The sequence below is a fragment of the Lissotriton helveticus genome, chromosome 8 (assembly GCF_964261635.1).
Source record: "Lissotriton helveticus chromosome 8, aLisHel1.1, whole genome shotgun sequence".
Lineage (NCBI taxonomy): Eukaryota > Metazoa > Chordata > Amphibia > Caudata > Salamandridae > Lissotriton > Lissotriton helveticus.
Genome location: NC_136069.1, coordinates 286473172 through 286490743, shown reverse-complemented (window position 1 = coordinate 286490743; position 17572 = coordinate 286473172). Strand labels below are relative to the sequence as shown.

General features: G+C 52.2%; 1 protein-coding gene across 1 annotated transcript in view; it reads right to left on the bottom strand.

Annotated features, from left to right (window-relative positions):
* DDX10 (DEAD-box helicase 10) overlaps positions 1-17572 on the bottom strand; it is an 835384-nt gene that overhangs the window by 241439 nt on the left and 576373 nt on the right. The gene's annotated exons all lie outside the window — the stretch shown is intronic.

Here is a 17572-nt window from a genome sequence, read left to right as displayed (position 1 = left end):
CGCTGATGTCATACAGGTATTAATTTATTTTTGCAGACCTGGTGTTGGGACGGGAAGTCTCCTGCATGTCTCTGGAGAGAGTGCTTCCCCTGCCTTATGCTAATCTCCAGGCAAGTCACTCAAAAGCTACTGTATAGTTTCTAGATCCCTACCTCAGTGAGCATGACAATCATACATGTCCACTGAGGGTCTCCCTGTTTACATGGATTGAGACCCTAGAGCTTGGCTCTGAGGTCGAGGGGGCACGCCTAGTGCACCCCTATTTTTCAGAGAGTGGCTACTGCCCTCTCTATTAAGGCTGTGGTAGACTGACAGTGGTGGCAGCAATAAATCTATAGTCAGGAGGGGTGAGTCCCTAGGCACCCTCCTGACCAAGTCTGTGCAGTTTGCCATGCCTGTGGGCCTGTTGCCTTTGTCTGACTGATGTATGTTTGAGAGCCCGTGGGTGTACAGGGGAAGAATGGTGATTTGAGCCACTGTGAGGAATGCGAGCTGTTCTGCTGGACCTCCCAGCTCCCCCGTGCCCCTTCCTATTTCCTTGGAAAGGCCTGGTGGGCTGGGGGAGACACTCAGCTCCTATCTGGGTTTAGCTGCACTAACTGTGTGGAGAGGACCCTCTCCCACTGGTCAGGGCCTCCTGGGCTGGAGTTAATTAAAATTCCTCTCTAGGGAGTTGCACAGCCTGATACCAGAACAGGACCTGGTACATGCTTTACCCATGCATTGAACACGCGGTGAATGGTTTGTGATTGGAGGTGTATTCAAGATGCAAAAGCAGCAGACCCTCTGATTGGATGAGCCTATCAATCACAGGTGATATAAGTCTGGCCTAAGTGGTCAGCTGTTATTCAAGACTGGTCTATGACTGACGAGCGGCCACACCAGAGCCCTCTGAAGTTAGTCATCCGTGACCCCGCGGTGTGAAGGCAGGAGATAAGACTCTGTTCACTACGGTCTGGAAGGAAGGCATCAGCAACATTAAGGACCAGCTGTTTCTGTGAGGCTTAGAGGGGCGTTCGCTTTGGACCAAGGAAATTATGTAATGTAGACAGCTGCCCAAGGTGTGGAAAGGAAGCTTGCAGCACATCACCCAAGGTGTGGAAAGGAAGCTTACAGCACATCACAGAGGCTGGTGGAAAGAGGCTTGCAGCACATGACGAGAGCCAGAGAGGAGGATGCTTGATTCTAGTCTTTGAAGGTGAGATCAAATCCCATCTAGGCTCCTCCCTTGCGCTGTGGGAGCCTGTACAAGCAGTAACTGGAAATAGAGGCCAGTGAAGCAGGCCCCCGCCTTTCTTTTTGTGAACTCTGAGGGTATCAGGGTGAACTGGCACTCTGTCCAGCCACTACCCTCCTACAGCTGTCCAGTGGCTACTGAAATAGTGGGACTCCAGTAAACTGTGCCAAGACATCCGGCACCTTTGATCAGATCCCTGACACCACTAGAGCGGTGTCCTCACTCACAATGGGAGGGCACTTCTGTTGCTTTGGGTGGGGGGTTATGGGGCTGATCATGAACATTTGCCTTCACATCATATGCTGAAACTATATCCTTTCAATACAAAGTTTGGTATCAAGGCTCTAGTGAATGAGAGCAGCCACCTGGCAACTGAAGGAGCCCAGCGGCATGGAGAAGGGGATGGCGGGAGGGGGAGCCCAGCAGCACAAATAAGGGGCGGGCGGGAGGGGGAGCCCAGCAGCACGGAAAAGGGGTGGGCGGGAAGGGAACAAAGCAACTTCGGGAAGGGGCGGGCGGGAGAGGAACAAAGCAACGCGGGGAAGGCGTGGGCGGGAGGGGAACAAAGCAACGTGGGCAAGGGGCGGGCGGGAGGCGAACAAAGCAACGTGGGCAAGGGGCGGGCGGGAGGGGAACAAAGCAACGTGGGCAAGGGGCGGGCGGGAGGGGAACAAAGCAACGTGGGCAAGGGGCGGGCGGGAGGGGAACAAAGCAACGTGGGCAAGGGGCGGGCGGGAGGGGAACAAAGCAACGTGGGCAAGGGGCGGGCGGGAGGGTAACAAACCATCACTGGAAAAGGGCGGGCGGGAGGGGAACAAAGCAACGCGGGGAAAGGGCGGGCGGGAGGGGAACAAAGCAACGCGGGGAAAGGGCGGGCGGGAGGGGAACAAAGCAACGCGGGGAAAGGGCGGGCGGGAGGGGAACAAAGCAACGCGGGGAAAGGGCGGGCGGGAGGGGAACAAAGCAACGCGGGGAAGGGGCGGTTGGGAGAGGAGCAGAGCAACGCGGGGAAGGGGCGGGCGGGAAACAAAGCAACGAGGTGAAGGGGCGGACGGGAGGGGTACAAAGCAATGCAGGGAAGGGGAATAAAGCAACGTGGGGAAGAGGCGGGCGGGAGGGGAATAAAGCAACGTGGGGAAGGGGCGGGCAGGAGGGGAATAAAGCAACGTGGGGAAGGGGCGGGCGGGAAATAAAGCAACGTGGGGAAGGGGCGGCGGGAGGGGAATAAAGCAACGTGGGGAAGGGGCGGGCGGGAGGGGAATAAAGCAACGTAGGGGCGGGCGGGAGGGGAATAAAGCAACGCGGGGAAAGGGCGGGTGGGAGGGGAACAAAGCACCGCTGTGAAGAGGCGGACAGGAAGGGAACAAAGCAACACGGGGAAGGGGCGGGCGGGAGGGGAACAAAGCAACGGGGGGAAGGGGGCGGGCGGGAGGGGAACAAAGCAACGGGGGGAAGGGGCGGGTGGGAGGGGAACAAAGCAACGCGGGGAAGGGGCGGGTGGAAGGGGAACAAAGCAACGCAGGGAAGGGATGGGTGGGAGGGGAACAAAGCAACGCGGGGAAGGGGCGGGTGGGAGGGGAACAAAGCAACGCGGGGAAGGGGCGGGTGGGAGGGGAACAAAGCAACGCGGGGAAGGGGCGGGTGGGAGGGGAACAAAGCAACGCGGGGAAGGGGCGGGTGGAAGGGGAACAAAGCAACGCAAGGAAGGGGCGGGTGGGAGGGGAACAAAGCAACGCGGGGAAGGGGCTTGTGGAAGGGGAACAAAGCAACGTGGGGAAGGGGCGGGTGGGAAGAGAACAAAGCAACGCGGGGAAGGGGCGGGTGGGAGGGGAACAAAGCAACGCGGGGAAGGGGCGGGTGGCAGGGGAACAAAGCAACGCGGGGAAGGGGCGGGTGGCAGGGGAACAAAGCAACGCGGGGAAGGGGCGGGTGGGAGGGGAACAAAGCAGCGCGGGGAAGGGGCAGGTGGGAGGGGAACAAAGCAATGCGGGGAAGGGGTGGGTGGGAGGGGAACAAAGCAACGCGGGGAAGGGGCGGGCGGGAAGGGAACAAAGCAACCTGGGGAAGGGGCGGGTCGCAGGGGAACAAAGCAGCAGGGACGGGGCGGGTGGGAGGGGAACAAAGCAACGCGGGGAAGGGAACCAAGCAACGCAGGGAAGGGGCGGGTGGGAGGGGAACAACGCAATGCGGGGAAGGGGCGGGTGGGAAGGGAACAAAGCAATGCGGGGAAGGGGTGTGTGGGAGGGGAACAAAGCACCGCTGTGAAGAGGCGGGCGGGAAGGGAACAAACCTACGTGGGGATGCGGCAGGCGGGAAGGGAACAAAGCAACGCGGGGAAGGGGCAGGCAGGAGGGGAACAAAGCATAGCGGGGAAGGGGCGAGCGGGAGGGGAACAAAGCAACGCGGGGAAGGGGCGGGCGGGAGGGGAACAAAGCAACGTGGGGTGGGCGGGAGGGGAACAAAGCAACGAGGGGAAGGGGCGGGTGGGAGGGGAACAAAGCAACACGAGGAAGGGGCGGGTGGGAGGGGAACAAAGCAACACGAGGAAGGGGCGGGTGGGAGGGGAACAAAGCAACACGAGGAAGGGGCGGGTGGGAGGGGAACAAAGCAACACGAGGAAGGGGCGGGTAGGAGGGGAACAAAGCAACACGAGGAAGGAACGGGTGGGAGGGGAACAAAGCAACACGAGGAAGGGGCGGGTGGGAGGGGAACAAAGCAACACGAGGAAGGGGCGGGTGGGAGGGGAACAAATCAACACGGGGAAGGAGCGGGCGGGAGGGGAACAAAGCAACACGGGGAAGGAGCGGGCGGGAGGGGAACAAAGCAACGCGGGGAAGGGGCGGGTGGGCGGGGAACAAAGCAGCGCGTGGAAGGGGCATGTGGGAGGGGAACAAAGCAATGCGGGGAAGGGGCGGGTGGGAGGGGAACAAAGCACCGCGGTGAAGAGGCGGGCGGGAATGGAACAAAGCAACGCGGGGAAGGGGCGGGCGGGAAGGGAACAAAGCAACGCGGGGAAGGGGCGGGTCGCAGGGGAACAAAGCAGCAGGGAAGGGGCGGGTGGGAGGGGAACAAAGCAACGCGGGGAAGGGGCGGGTCGCAGGGGAACAAAGCAGCAGGGAAGGGGCGGGTGGGAGGGGAACAAAGCAACGCGGGGAAGGGAACCAAGCAACGCGGGGAAGGGGCGGGTGGGAGGGGAACAAAGCAACGCGGGGAAGGGGCGGGTGGGAGGGGAACAAAGCAATGCGGGGAAGGGGTGTCTGGGAGGGGAACAAAGCACCGCTGTGAGGAGGCGGACGGGAAGGGAACAAATCTACGTGGGGATGCGGCAGGCGGCAAGGGAACAAAGCAACGCGGGGAAGGGGCAGGCAGGAGGGGAACAAAGCATAGCGGGGAAGGGGCGAGCGGGAGGGGAACAAAGCAACGCGGGGAAGGGGCTGGCGGGAGGGGGAGCCCAGCGGCTCGGAAAAGGGGCAGGCAGGAGGGGCAGCACGGAGAAGTGAACAATGCAACACGGGGAAGGAGCGGGCGGGGAACAAAGCAACATGGGGAAGGGGCAGGCGGGAGAGGAACAAAGCAATGCGGGGAAGGGGTGGGTGGAAGGGGAACAAATCAACGCGGGGAAGAAGCGGGTGGTAGGGGAACAAAGCAACGCGGGGAAGGGGCGGATGGGAGGGAACAAAGCAACGCGGGAAGGAGCACTTGGGAAACAAAGCAACGCGGGGAAGGGGCGGTTGGGAGGGGAACAAAGCAACACGGGGAAGGTGCGGTGGGAGGGGATCACAGCAACGTGGGGTAGGTGCGGGCGGGAGGGGAACAAAGCAACGAGGGGAAGGGGCGGGGTTGGAGGGGAACAAAGCAACACGAGGAAGGGGCGGGTGGGAAGGGAACAAAGCAACGCGGGGAAGGAGCGGGTGGGAGAGGAACAAAGCAACGCGGGGAAGGGAACCAAGCAACGCGGGAAAGGGGCGGGTGGGAGGGGAACAAAGCAACGCGGGGAAGGGGAGGGGAACAAAGCAATGCGGGGAAGGGGTGTCTGGGAGGGGAACAAAGCACCGCTGTGAGGAGGCGGACGGGAAGGGAACAAATCTACGTGGGGATGCGGCAGGCGGCAAGGGAACAAAGCAACGCGGGGAAGGGGCAGGCAGGAGGGGAACAAAGCATAGCGGGGAAGGGGCGAGCGGGAGGGGAACAAAGCAACGCGGGGAAGGGGCTGGCGGGAGGGGGAGCCCAGCGGCTCGGAAAAGGGGCAGGCAGGAGGGGCAGCACGGAGAAGTGAACAATGCAACACGGGGAAGGAGCGGGCGGGGAACAAAGCAACATGGGGAAGGGGCAGGCGGGAGAGGAACAAAGCAATGCGGGGAAGGGGTGGGTGGAAGGGGAACAAATCAACGCGGGGAAGAAGCGGGTGGTAGGGGAACAAAGCAACGCGGGGAAGGGGCGGATGGGAGGGAACAAAGCAACGCGGGAAGGAGCACTTGGGAAACAAAGCAACGCGGGGAAGGGGCGGTTGGGAGGGGAACAAAGCAACACGGGGAAGGTGCGGTGGGAGGGGATCACAGCAACGTGGGGTAGGTGCGGGCGGGAGGGGAACAAAGCAACGAGGGGAAGGGGCGGGGTTGGAGGGGAACAAAGCAACACAAGGAAGGGGCGGGTGGGAAGGGAACAAAGCAACGCGGGGAAGGAGCGGGTGGGAGAGGAACAAAGCAACGTCTGGAAGGGGCGGGCGGGAGAGGAACAAAGCAACCCAGGTTTCCTCACCAACTTCCAGGTCTGATTCCCCGACAATTGGTGTTTAAGGGCTCCCTAACCCTGATGGCTTGGCGGATCACAGGTCCCACAATTTTCGCCCCAGGCTGAGAAACTTCTATCCAAGGAGTGGGCAGACAGTACTCTCAAGAGGTACAAGTCAGCTTGGACCTAATGGACACGGTGTCTGTGTAGGAGTATGGATCCCGCCAATGGCATGCAGGTATTACATCTTTTAACAGACCTGGCAACTGAAGAAGCCCAGGGGCATGGAGAAGGGGATGGCGGGAGGGGGAGCCCAGCAGCGCAAATAAGGGGCTGGCGGGAAGGGGAGCCCAGCGGCTCGCAAAAGGGGCTGGCGGGAGGGGGAGCCCACTGGCTCGGAAAAGGGGCTGGCGGCAGGGGGGAGCCCAGCGGCTCGCAAAAGGGGCGGGTGGGAGAGTCAGCACGGAGAAGGGGTGGGCGGGAGGTCAACAAAGCAACATGGGGAAGAGGCGGGCGGGGAACAAAACAACACAGGGAAGGGGTGGGCAGGAGGGGAACAAAGCAACGCGGGGATGGGTTGGGTGGGAAGGGAACAAAGCAACGCGGGGAAGGGCCGAGCGGAAGGGGAACAAATCAACACGGGGAAGGGGTGGGTGGTAGGGGAACAAAGCAACGCGGGGAAGGGGTGGGTGGTAGGGGAACAAAGCAACGCGGGGAAGAGGCGGGCGGGAGGGGAACAAAGCAAGGCATGAAAGGGGCGGGCGGGAGGGGAACAAAGCAACGCGGGGAAGGGGCGAGCGGGAGGGGAACAAAGCAACACGGGGAAGGGGCGGGCGGGAGGGGAACAAAGCAACGCGGGGAAAGGGCGGGAGAGTAACAAAGCAACGCAGGGAAGGAGCGGACGGGGAACAAAGCAACACGGGAAAGGGGCGGATGGGGGGAACAAAGCAACACGGGGAAGTGGCGGGAGGGGGACAAAGCAACACGGGGAAAGGGCAGGCGGGAGGGGGACAAAGCAACGGCGAAGAGGTGGGCAGGAGGGGGACAGATAAACACAGATGGCTGGCGGGAGGGGGACAAAACAACACAGACGGGTGGGCGGCAGGAAGGAGAAGCAACACAGAGGTTGGGTGGGTGGGAGGAGGACAAAGCAATAGAGAGGCAGGGTGGGCAGGAGGAGAACAAAGCAATACAGAGTGGGTGCAAGGGGATGAAGCAACACAGAGACGAGTGGGTGGGAAGGGTAAGAAAAAACGACCTCAAACACCGCACGAGCAGCGGACAGACACTAAGCAAGAAGAATCATCTAACTGCTCTGTCATAGGCTTCGAATCAGGAAGACTTGTAATGTTAATGTCCTATGCAACTAGAGTCCAAAATATTTGCAGTCATGTCGTTCACGAATTCTGAAGCAAAATGCCATCCATCTACGTGTTTCTGAATGTGTAGTACCACAAGTGTTTATGGACTCTCTTTAGTAAAGTTTGTCGTGTTATGACACAAATATTAATGTTGCGTTGGGGAATGTGTTTTTTTGTTTCAAAGCCTTCTGTAGTGCCACTAGCAACTTTCTTACAGTCTTTATTTCATGGTATGGAAGCAAAGTTAGGTAAAAAGTGCTAAGAGTCAGCCAGGGTTGGTGCCACATCGTAGCGCTTTTCTTTAGGGTGGGATGGGCAAGCAAAAATGGGGGAAGGGGTGGTGGTATGGACAAGCAACGAAGACAGGGCTGAGTGGGCATAAGGGGGTGTCGGTGCACGCAAGCACCACACACAAGAGTGGGTAGGAGGGGAAGAGGAAATAATACCTCAAACACAGTGTGGGCAGCGGGCAGACAGATTGCAATAAAAAAGATTCAATCTGTGCTTGGTCCATGCATCATAGAAAGAAAAGGAAGTGGCGCCCAGCATGCGCTGGAAATTAGGAGGCAGCAAAGAAAAATTACAATGAAGCCAATGAATGGTAAGCAATGGGCAGGTTCCAAGCCCTTTATTGTAAACAATAGTCCTTGCAGCAACAGCAGGCAGATGAAGCCTAGTAAGGTGTTACACTAATCTTTGCAAATATAAATATGAGACACTAATTAGGGCAAGTCTGAACATTATCAATAGTGAATCAATGTAACATCCAGATCAAAGGCAATCTGATAATTAATTATAGGGAATCAAGGCATTAGCAAATCTTGAAGTCACTTTTTTTGTGCTAAAAGTCAAAAATCTAATTATCACGGCGTTCAATTCAGGATTTCAAAGTGATGAGAGAAAGAGATGCCAACCTGGGGAGTTGTAACAATTTATGGTTGACAGAAACTCAGTAAGATTTTGGTTGCTGTCTCTTTGGAATCTCATGGGCAACCATATCAGGTTAGCACTGCAGCGTCTCAACAGCTACCCAACTTTATATAGATCTTCAAAACCACGACGAGCAGGGTTCGCAAACACCTCCCCCAGTTCCCACCAGCGTCAATGCTGATACTCAAGAGGCCTTCTGAGTGGCAGAGTGCCCCTACAAATCCCCCAAAAAATAAAGCAATCCTTTAACGGTACGTAGACATTTAAATTACTGTGCGTTAATAGTGATAGACTTCTTGTTACTAGGCAGTTATTAACAAACATAAGCCATACGACTTCGCGAAGCTACACACCCATGCAGAAATACATCAAGGTTATAACAAGCTGCCGGTAACAAAATGTGTTTTTATTTATGGCGCTTAACAGCCGCATCAATTACAACCTCAAAGGCTTTGCAAGGGGTTTCCAGACCAGTGAGGTGAATCGTTTCCCATTCACCGAGGCAGCCTATTAACTCGGACAGGAATTCGAAAGACATTAAAACACGGAGGACCATTCGCACACTGCAGGACTTCCGAGCATAGGGCTCTTCTGACCGGCAACTGTATAAATCCTTTATGTTGGCACGTGCCCTATGAGACCACTGGAGAGGGCTTAATGTTGATGTATGATCTGCACTGGGTAAATGCCCTCAAATACAATCCCGATTATTATCCTGTGACAAAGGCCCGAACCGAAGACTAGGAAGCTGATAATTGCCAAGAGCTGCTTACATTTTGAAATAAACTTTAAGGTATTAAATTTCCGAAATAAAAGTCGACCATCCCCGACATGGACTTGTACCTGGAGGTAACTGAGAAAAACAGGGATTGACACACATTCGATAGATCTCTCTGGTGGAGGAGCTATTGGCTTTGTCAATGTGTTTTTAGCCATATTGTACAGCAGCGTGGCTGAATGTTTTAAAACAATTTTTTTAAGTGCTACAACTAAAATGGAAAGTCACTTATCTACAACGAGATTGTCGGCGCACCTGCACCGTCCTTACTGGCCACAGTCTGCACTTGTTTCTAAAACTAGGTTAAATGCTTTTTAGTTCTCCTCAGAGACGACGCATCGCAGTCACTTGTAAGATATTTTGTTGACTTACAGAGAGCTCAGAGCCTGGCCATTGCTTACTGTAGATGGTTGGCTTCATCCTCACTCATTGTCTTACTTGTTTTTGGCCAGCGCGTGCCGACTACACTGCCTCTTCATGTATTCATTCATCCCTCCCATAGAGCATGGCCAAAGTACTGCTACCTTTCAGCGCCAAGTGTTCTTCACGTTAAACACTGGCTATGGCATAGTGTTTTTTTTCTCCCTTTCAACCATGCTGCACAGTTGCTGAGCTGCTATACAACATGGCTTAAATAACTGAAAAAGCGAAATAGCTCCACTCTTGGCCTGTGAAAGGCTCTGGGGGAAAAAAAGCTTTTTTAAGACATGTTTCACAGCAGCACAGCTTCTGTGCAGCATGGTTGAAGTAAAAAAAAAAGCTATTATGCAGCCTCCGTTGACGGTGTCATAGTGTATTTTTATGCTTTCAGCCATTGTGCACAGCAGATGCACTTCTGTACAACATGGCTTAAAAAAATATAACATTTACAAAGCTAATATAACATTTACAAAGCTAATATATCTCGCACAGGCAATACCAATTGGCTTTGCCAATGCTTGTTCAGATTGTGTTCAATCAGTGTGTGCAAAGTATGAATGGGCGCAGGAACACATGTAGCTCTCCTGAAATACGCCAGTGAACTTGTGGTGTGCATGAGTGGGCACAATGCCTTTCCGGAGTCTTGTGATTCTTTTTGGAAGATGCTGGTTTGTCTCTGTTGTGAGAAGGCCCCTGTGCCTCCTATGAGAGACTCTCGGCGTAAAGTCTCAATCTTAATTAAAGTATATTAAAGAACAATTAACCGCATGCGCGCTAGCGAAATTCCGCTCCTGTGCTGAGTTTTTTAAAACCGCACTTTACATGACGAGCTGGGCTCGTCATGAGCGTGCGAAGAGGCTACCTCATGACGAGCCCAGCTCGTCATGAGCGTCGAAGGGGTTAAGGACGTACATTGGCATTGGATACCCCACATGTCTCTTCTCAGAATTGATCTGTGAACCTACAGGTTGGGGTGAACTATACTGCAGTGCATGTATTTGTAATCGTATTTCAGAGACGCACTGGTGCAATACAAGTAAAACAGATAGGGCCATATGTAGGTAGCCCAATACCGGTCGGTAACGGCCAAAATTACCGAATTTCGTCCCTTACCGACCGGTATTTAGGGTTTGAGATGTAGGAGGCAGGTTTAAGGATTCAGTAATTACCGATTCCTTATTTTAAGAAATCGGTAATTACCGAATCCAAAAAGCTACGTAGGAGGCACTCAAGTGAGTGCCTTTTTGCATTCGGATTCGTTATTTACCACCAACTACAAGTTGGTGTTAAATATCAAAAACCTTTAAAAAAACAATTTTGTGTTTTTTTAAAGTGCCATGTGGCAGACATACATAGGGCATGTATGTGTGCCACATGTGCACACATGCACGATTCAGGGGTGCAACAGGGTGTCAATATGACACCCTGCCACCCTTGAATATGTGCCCCCTATTACAGATTCGGTATTTACCGAATCGGTAATAGTGAATGGCTTCCCAATTATTCCTATGGGTATTGCCCCAGTCTTTTATCCTAACGTTGCAAAAAAAGGTTAATTTGGATAAAAATCTATTTTTATTATTAAAGACAACCCCCAACCATAATGGTACTTTTAAATCTTGAGTTTGTGCTTCTTCAGATCAAGCACTCTTATTGTATACTGCCTAACAGTATGGGTGGTATCTGACTCCTATACCTCAGGGGCTGTTTTTATTGATATACACAAATGTATTACCACTGATTGCTGAGACCTATTGGTTTTGCCAATGCTTGTTTTAGAAACAGCAAATGTGTCTGGAGTTGTTCTCATTAAAGGGGGGTCCCTTTTGGATGAGTAAGGAATGGCATTTTCAGCACAGATATGTGAGGGCTCAAAGACACAGGAATCTGCATCTTTGAGCCCTCACACATGCACATCTGTGCATGTGTGTGAAGCCCACACATGCACAGATAGATTATCACAGTCCCTCAGCAGAGAAAAGCCCTCTTGCCTACACAGAGGGATGTTCACAATCCCTCGGAGGAGCCAAGGCAAACTCCCACTCTGGCACAGAGTGCCAGGCTATGTTACAAATTGGTTACGCGGGGGGGCGGGAGGTTTATTGGCATATTAAGTTTTGCCACAAGAGGCAAATGGGAAGAGAGAGCCCAGAATGAGCGAGGGGGGAGCAGGTTTGAAACAGAAAAGTGAAGGAGAGACCCCAACAAAAAGCAAGAGGATGCAGCGTGGACCCAGAGTGGGCCTAGCGTAGATAGGAATTTGGAAGGAATTCAAGACTGAGGAAATAAACAGCAGGCTAAATGGTAGACATATTTTTGAAGTTGATGTTAAAAGACAGATTTTAGAACCTCATGGGTGTGAGTGGTGTATCAGGGGAGAAGAGATGGGCTAGTTTGACCATGTTAGGATGCAGTTACCGTATTTTCCGGCGTATAAGACGACTGTGTGTATAAGACGACCCCCTACTTTTCTTGTTAAAATATAGGGTTTGGGCTATACTCGCCGTATAAGACTACCCCTCTTCAATGGGTCAATGGGTATTGAATGACCCATCCAACCTCAAATATGTTCAAAAGGGAAGACAGGGGGAGGAGCCAAGATGGCCGACGGGACGGACGTGTAGGCTCCCGGCTCCGCGAGCCTTCCACTCCTGCATCGACATCCTGCTATTTATCCTGTGCCTATGTTGCGGTGTAACGGCGATTTAAACGCGCTGTTTCCGATCGCGTTCTTCCGAGGTCTCTGCCTGCTGGTTTGACGGAGAACTCGATGCGTTGGCTGTCCTCCATGGCTGCCCCTGGACCCTGTGCCGACCGCCGCCGCTGGGCGCTGCTGTAACGGTGTCGGTGGGACGATCTGGGGAGGCGCTGATGCTTGAGGTGGTGCTGCTGACTGCAGAGGGAGATGGTGTATACTTTTTCCGATGTGGCGAGATTCCCTACGTGGCTGAGGTGTGTACTGGCGAGGCGGGATCCCTTCTCGCATCGCTTCTCTTTGTTCCGCTGCTGACGGGCTGAGCTGACTCCATCTTGGAGCGCCTTCTCTGCCGTGGGTCGCCCTCATCGACTGGAGGCGCAGGGGCTCTCCCTGTGCGCCGCTCTGGATTACGAGCCGTGCTCCTACCGGCGACCCGGCCTGATGCTTCCCGGTATCGATGTCGCCCCCCTCCCTCCATTGTGGTCTCATTGACGGGGTGGTGATGGCGCCGGTCTTCCAGGACGAGGAGATGGGTGCCTCCTTGTTCCCTGGGCGTGCTATCCTGCCTGGCCTTGAGCAATATGACGGCCCGACGGCGTCCACTCGAGGCGCGGACCGGTTAGAACTGCAGCGGGTCCTGACTTGCGGCGACATCCTGGCAGCTCTTACCGACTTAAGGGTTACATGGCTGCGATACACCCGAGAGCTGGGTCGGAAGATTGAAGATGCTACATCTGGACTGGGGCGACCGAGGCGCTCCAGCTCCCTGCTGCCTCCAACTACGCCTGGAATGGATACTATGTTTCAGCATGCGTGTACAATGAAGCGGACTGTCCCTGGCAATAATGGGTCGTGTCCATCTATCGACGGAGCTGCTGCTACACTGTCTCCCCCCGCTCCGAGAACTGAGGCTCTGCCGATGCAATCGCTACTATTGCTTCGTTTGCCGCCTTCCCGGTTGCTGGCCCTCCTGGCTGCCTTTGCCTCCGGAGCCTTTTTACTACGACGGTGGAGTGTGTTTCATCCTGTGCTCGAGGGGACGCTCGTCTTTTGGGACACTGGACTTATTGGTAACTGGAGACATTCATCTCATCTTTTTCTGCTTCTTCTTTGTTGGGGGCGGCCATCTTGTCTCTTTGTTCTGCCCTCGGTGGGCTCCCAGCGGTGGCTATGTTTGGTGGGCTTTCAACGTTCGGGCCAGGGCTGATGGTGTTCTTCTCGCTGATTTTGTTTGCTTGACTGGCGGAGACCCGGACTGGAACGCTTCCTGATACATTTGAATGCGCTGTTTGTAATGTTTTTTCCCCACTTAATGGTTGCAATTGATATGTCCTGTTGTTGATCCTTGTTGGTGGGGTAGAGGTTCTGTGCGGGCTGTGGAGTCCGGGATTAATTGGTTCTGGCCCTCCTCCGGTCTTCTGTGTTCTATGGGAGTTTTAGATTAGGATGCTATTTTCTTACTCTCATATTTAGGTATTATACTAATTCTTTCCCTTTTTCTTCTTCTCTCCTTGTTCTATATTTCGGGTTTATTGGGCGACAGACACACTGCTGGGGGGGGGGGGTAGGCCGTAGCCTCTGCATGCGTGTAGGGTGGGGGGTTGGGGGAGGGGTTTTTAGTTTCTTGGTTTTAGTTTCTATGGTGCCTTGTTTTTCTTCGTTTTGTTTCTTCTTCTTTATTCTCTTTGGGTCCGTGTTTTGGTTTGCTAGCGGGCGGGGGGCGGTGGACATTTGCTAGGTTGTTGGTTCTGATACCCCCGCTGCACACACTTTGAGCCGCCATGCCGATTGGGGGGACTTGACTTTTGGGTTGTTAAACTATATGGTGGATTTGTCACTCATGTTCTATTACACCAGCACGGACTCTGCTTTCTTAGTTTATAGTTTATATTTTCACTTTAAAAACCGAAATGTCGACCTTAATAGTTGCAACGAAAAAACATTTAAAATTAACCTTCATCGCTCCTACGACATGGTATCATGATGATCTACGGTGTAACTTTTCAATGCTCGCTTATGGTAGTAATGTGTTACTGTGTCGCCATACTGCATGCGCTGGTGCTTTAACAGTTTCTGTGGCCGTCCTGATGGTTGTGGGCCCGTATTTGTCCTTTTATTAATGCACAATAAAGGTTTTCAAACAAAAAAAAAAAATATGTTCAAAAGGCCTATCCAACCTCTATTGTGTTGTGATTCACTCGCCCAATATGCAAACAAAAGGCCGCGTAGGTCCCTTGGTTCCTTAAAATCAATCAATAATCCCAGCTGCTCTATTCAGGGAGTGAATTTATCCAATCTGTAAGGAAAACAGAGGGCAGCTGATCTCCAACCCGAAGATTAAACAGGCAAAATAAAATCATTTAAGCAAGGGAAACAGCCGGTTCCCAATCAGTTACTAAGCTTACGGGGACTTGCTCACCTTTAATCTAATTAGAAATGTATTTAGTTTGCAGCAAACGCGATCGGTTACTCTTCGCTGTCCGTGCGCCTTCAGCTTCTCAATCTGTTGAGCCGCGTAATCTCGGGGCCTGTATAGACTGGTTTGCCAGCCTCAAGGACGCAGCGCTGTCAGCGCGTCCAATCGTAGCTAGGCAACTAGATGCAAACGTGCCTCGGAATGCGTGCCCAGTTCGCATCGTGGTGCGTCGCTGGATGCATAGCAACCATTTAGCCCACCATATCAATGACGGTAGACTTCTCTGTTAGTAAACCGTCTGCCAATGACTACCGTGTCTAATGTGGCGTCGGCTCATAGCTTAAAGCTGAATTACAATAAAAGTTTGCACCGTGGTGAAAGTCAATTGTAAATATCAGTTGTTTCGCGTTCGACAGCCGCATCTAGTTCAGGGGACAGGAACACAGTGATCAGGTGTCCTGTGTTCCAAAAGTACTATTGGGCTGGTTTGGCATCAATTCAATTGTACACTGTACTAATGCTGTGCACTGTAACGTTGCACATTACTCGAAGGACAACATTTACAGATCAACACACGCTCATTTCACTTGACACTGGGACACTGGCAATTACGACACCCGGCGTATAAGACAACCCCCGACTTTTGAGAAGATTTTCAAGGGTTAAAAAGTCGTCTTATACCCCGGAAAATACGGTACGTCAGTTTAGAATGTACGTCTAAACCGAAGGATGTTGTGTTTGTGCACTCAACTTGCTTCTGAAACAAAGGCCTTGTTCACAAACAGCAAATGTTTCTGTAATCGCTCTCTGCCAGTGTGAACTTCCCCGTGAGAACCCAGGTCTATATGAGAACATCATGCTACTCAGTGTTGGCATACTGCCCATTTGCAGAAACTCTTTGACCCTGATGGCTGGTGGAAATTCCGTTAAAACAAACATTGCCAGAATTCCCCTTCTCTGTGCACCTGTGTCCCTCGTGTCCATCTTTGCTTTAGGCATTTGGTTAGTCCCTGAAGCTAGAAAATAAGCATGGTCTGTTTCTGTAGTTTTATTTAACGCTCGCTGACCTCTATAGAGAAACTACTATGCTGGCTCTCAAGCTGCCTCCTGTTGTTCTCCCAGCCTAGTCCAGGTGTCATGCAGGGGTTGATGGTGCAGGACTATGCCCCCTTGAACTCCTGCAAGAGGGCAGCAAAGATTTGTTTGTCCTCCACAGTTGGCGACTTAGAATTCCCAGAGCGAGTAAGCAATTCTTTAAGGATTGGTTGCACAACAGATCCAACATTCTCAGTACTTTCTGATGGACTGCACTTTCATTTTAGGTGAACTGGAGGATCAGAGCAAAGATCAAATAGGTAACTACCCTATGGGGCTTGCACTGATATACCCGTAATCAGGCAAACTCTATTGCTAAGTTTTGAGCAAATCTTACAGTGCTTTCCCTGGCACTGAAGGCTTTACCTTGACCAAGCCTTGCAATCCCTTCACAGATTCACAGAGCAGGTGGTGAACATCAGTGTATCAGTTTCAGGATACAGAAGCACTAGAGGTAAAGGTTCAATAATTCTGGGTTTGCATGGTGATTCCCTTTTCTGGATACAAAAACTATTAATACACAGATTTAGGTGCAGGGATACTGGCCAGAATCTGAGACTCTATCCCCACCGCTTCCAGTTATCCTGCACCTAAATCCAACATATTTGTAACGAGGGCAATAGGAGTGAGTTTGACCACACACGTAGGTAACAGACATTTAAAGACAGACATGCATTGCTATTTCTTGGGTCTAGTGAGGCAGCACAGTATGTAGGTTCATGTGACCAGAGTCAATGGGAGGGGATGCCCCTGATTTAACATATATTGTATTAAAGGTTTGGCTGAACAAGGTAGGGTTCAGGTGCCTTTTGAAACATAGATTGTTGGGTCGTGCTCTCTGCCTCAAATTTTAAATATCTAAATCAAATTTTAAATAGTGTACCACAAATATGGAAACGCAAACTGCACAGAATGCTTTCAATACTCTCCCACTGCATGTCCGGCAGACATTTCCTTTCCTAGTGGGCCTGTGGTACGTGGAGTCCCACTATCTCCAAAACGATGAATAGTGTTTGCTCCAGGGAATCTGTTCTTGTGTGTTAGTGAAGTCGAACACCACACCTTTGGAAAACATGCTGCTGTTTAGAGCTGCACCTCAGTCTCCCACACCCAAACACATATTCATTGCCCTCCCACAGACTGCAGTAAAATCATTCTATATCAAGTGCTCTACTACTACTAAGTTTCTTCTACATCAACATGGAGCTAAAAAGGCTTGCTGATAAGCTTCAACAAAGCTTCTCTCACCTAAGAAACCACAAAAAGCCTCATTCCTTCTCCCACACAAATCCTGAGTTTGAGCCCAACTCGTATTTTAAATCAGGCAGTAATAAAGCATTCCACAGGTGTCAGACTGCCAATGAGATATTTGCCAGTTATAACTTCAACAAATTATGCAGGGAAACTGTTAACTTTCTGAGCTTGTGGGCCTTGGAACAAGGAACAACATGCACTATTAATTTTCTTCCATCACATCGTCTGAAACTCAGAACTGTGCAGCAATTGACTTGGTAAGTGCCAAACCCAGAAGTATCCACATTTACTGGGTGCGCAATAACAAACCTGGATTGCACAAGACAAAGAATGAGGCCGCCATATTTAGCTGGATGTCCAACAGCTACCTAAAGCTCAACAAACACAATCAGAATTCATGTTATTTGCTAAGAACAACAAACAAGAAACAGAACAAACCTGGCTCAATTACATAAACCTTGATGGCTTCAACCACCAACTTTTATTGAATGCCAAGTCACATTACGTGTGGTAAGATCAGCGCTGGGATGCCTATGGGTAGCCATACGCCCTAGAAGTGCTTATAACATAACATAGCATAACACAACATGACAAACCAATTACAAATTGAGTAAACAAATCAACTTCTCTCTCTTTCTCCAGTAGTCATACA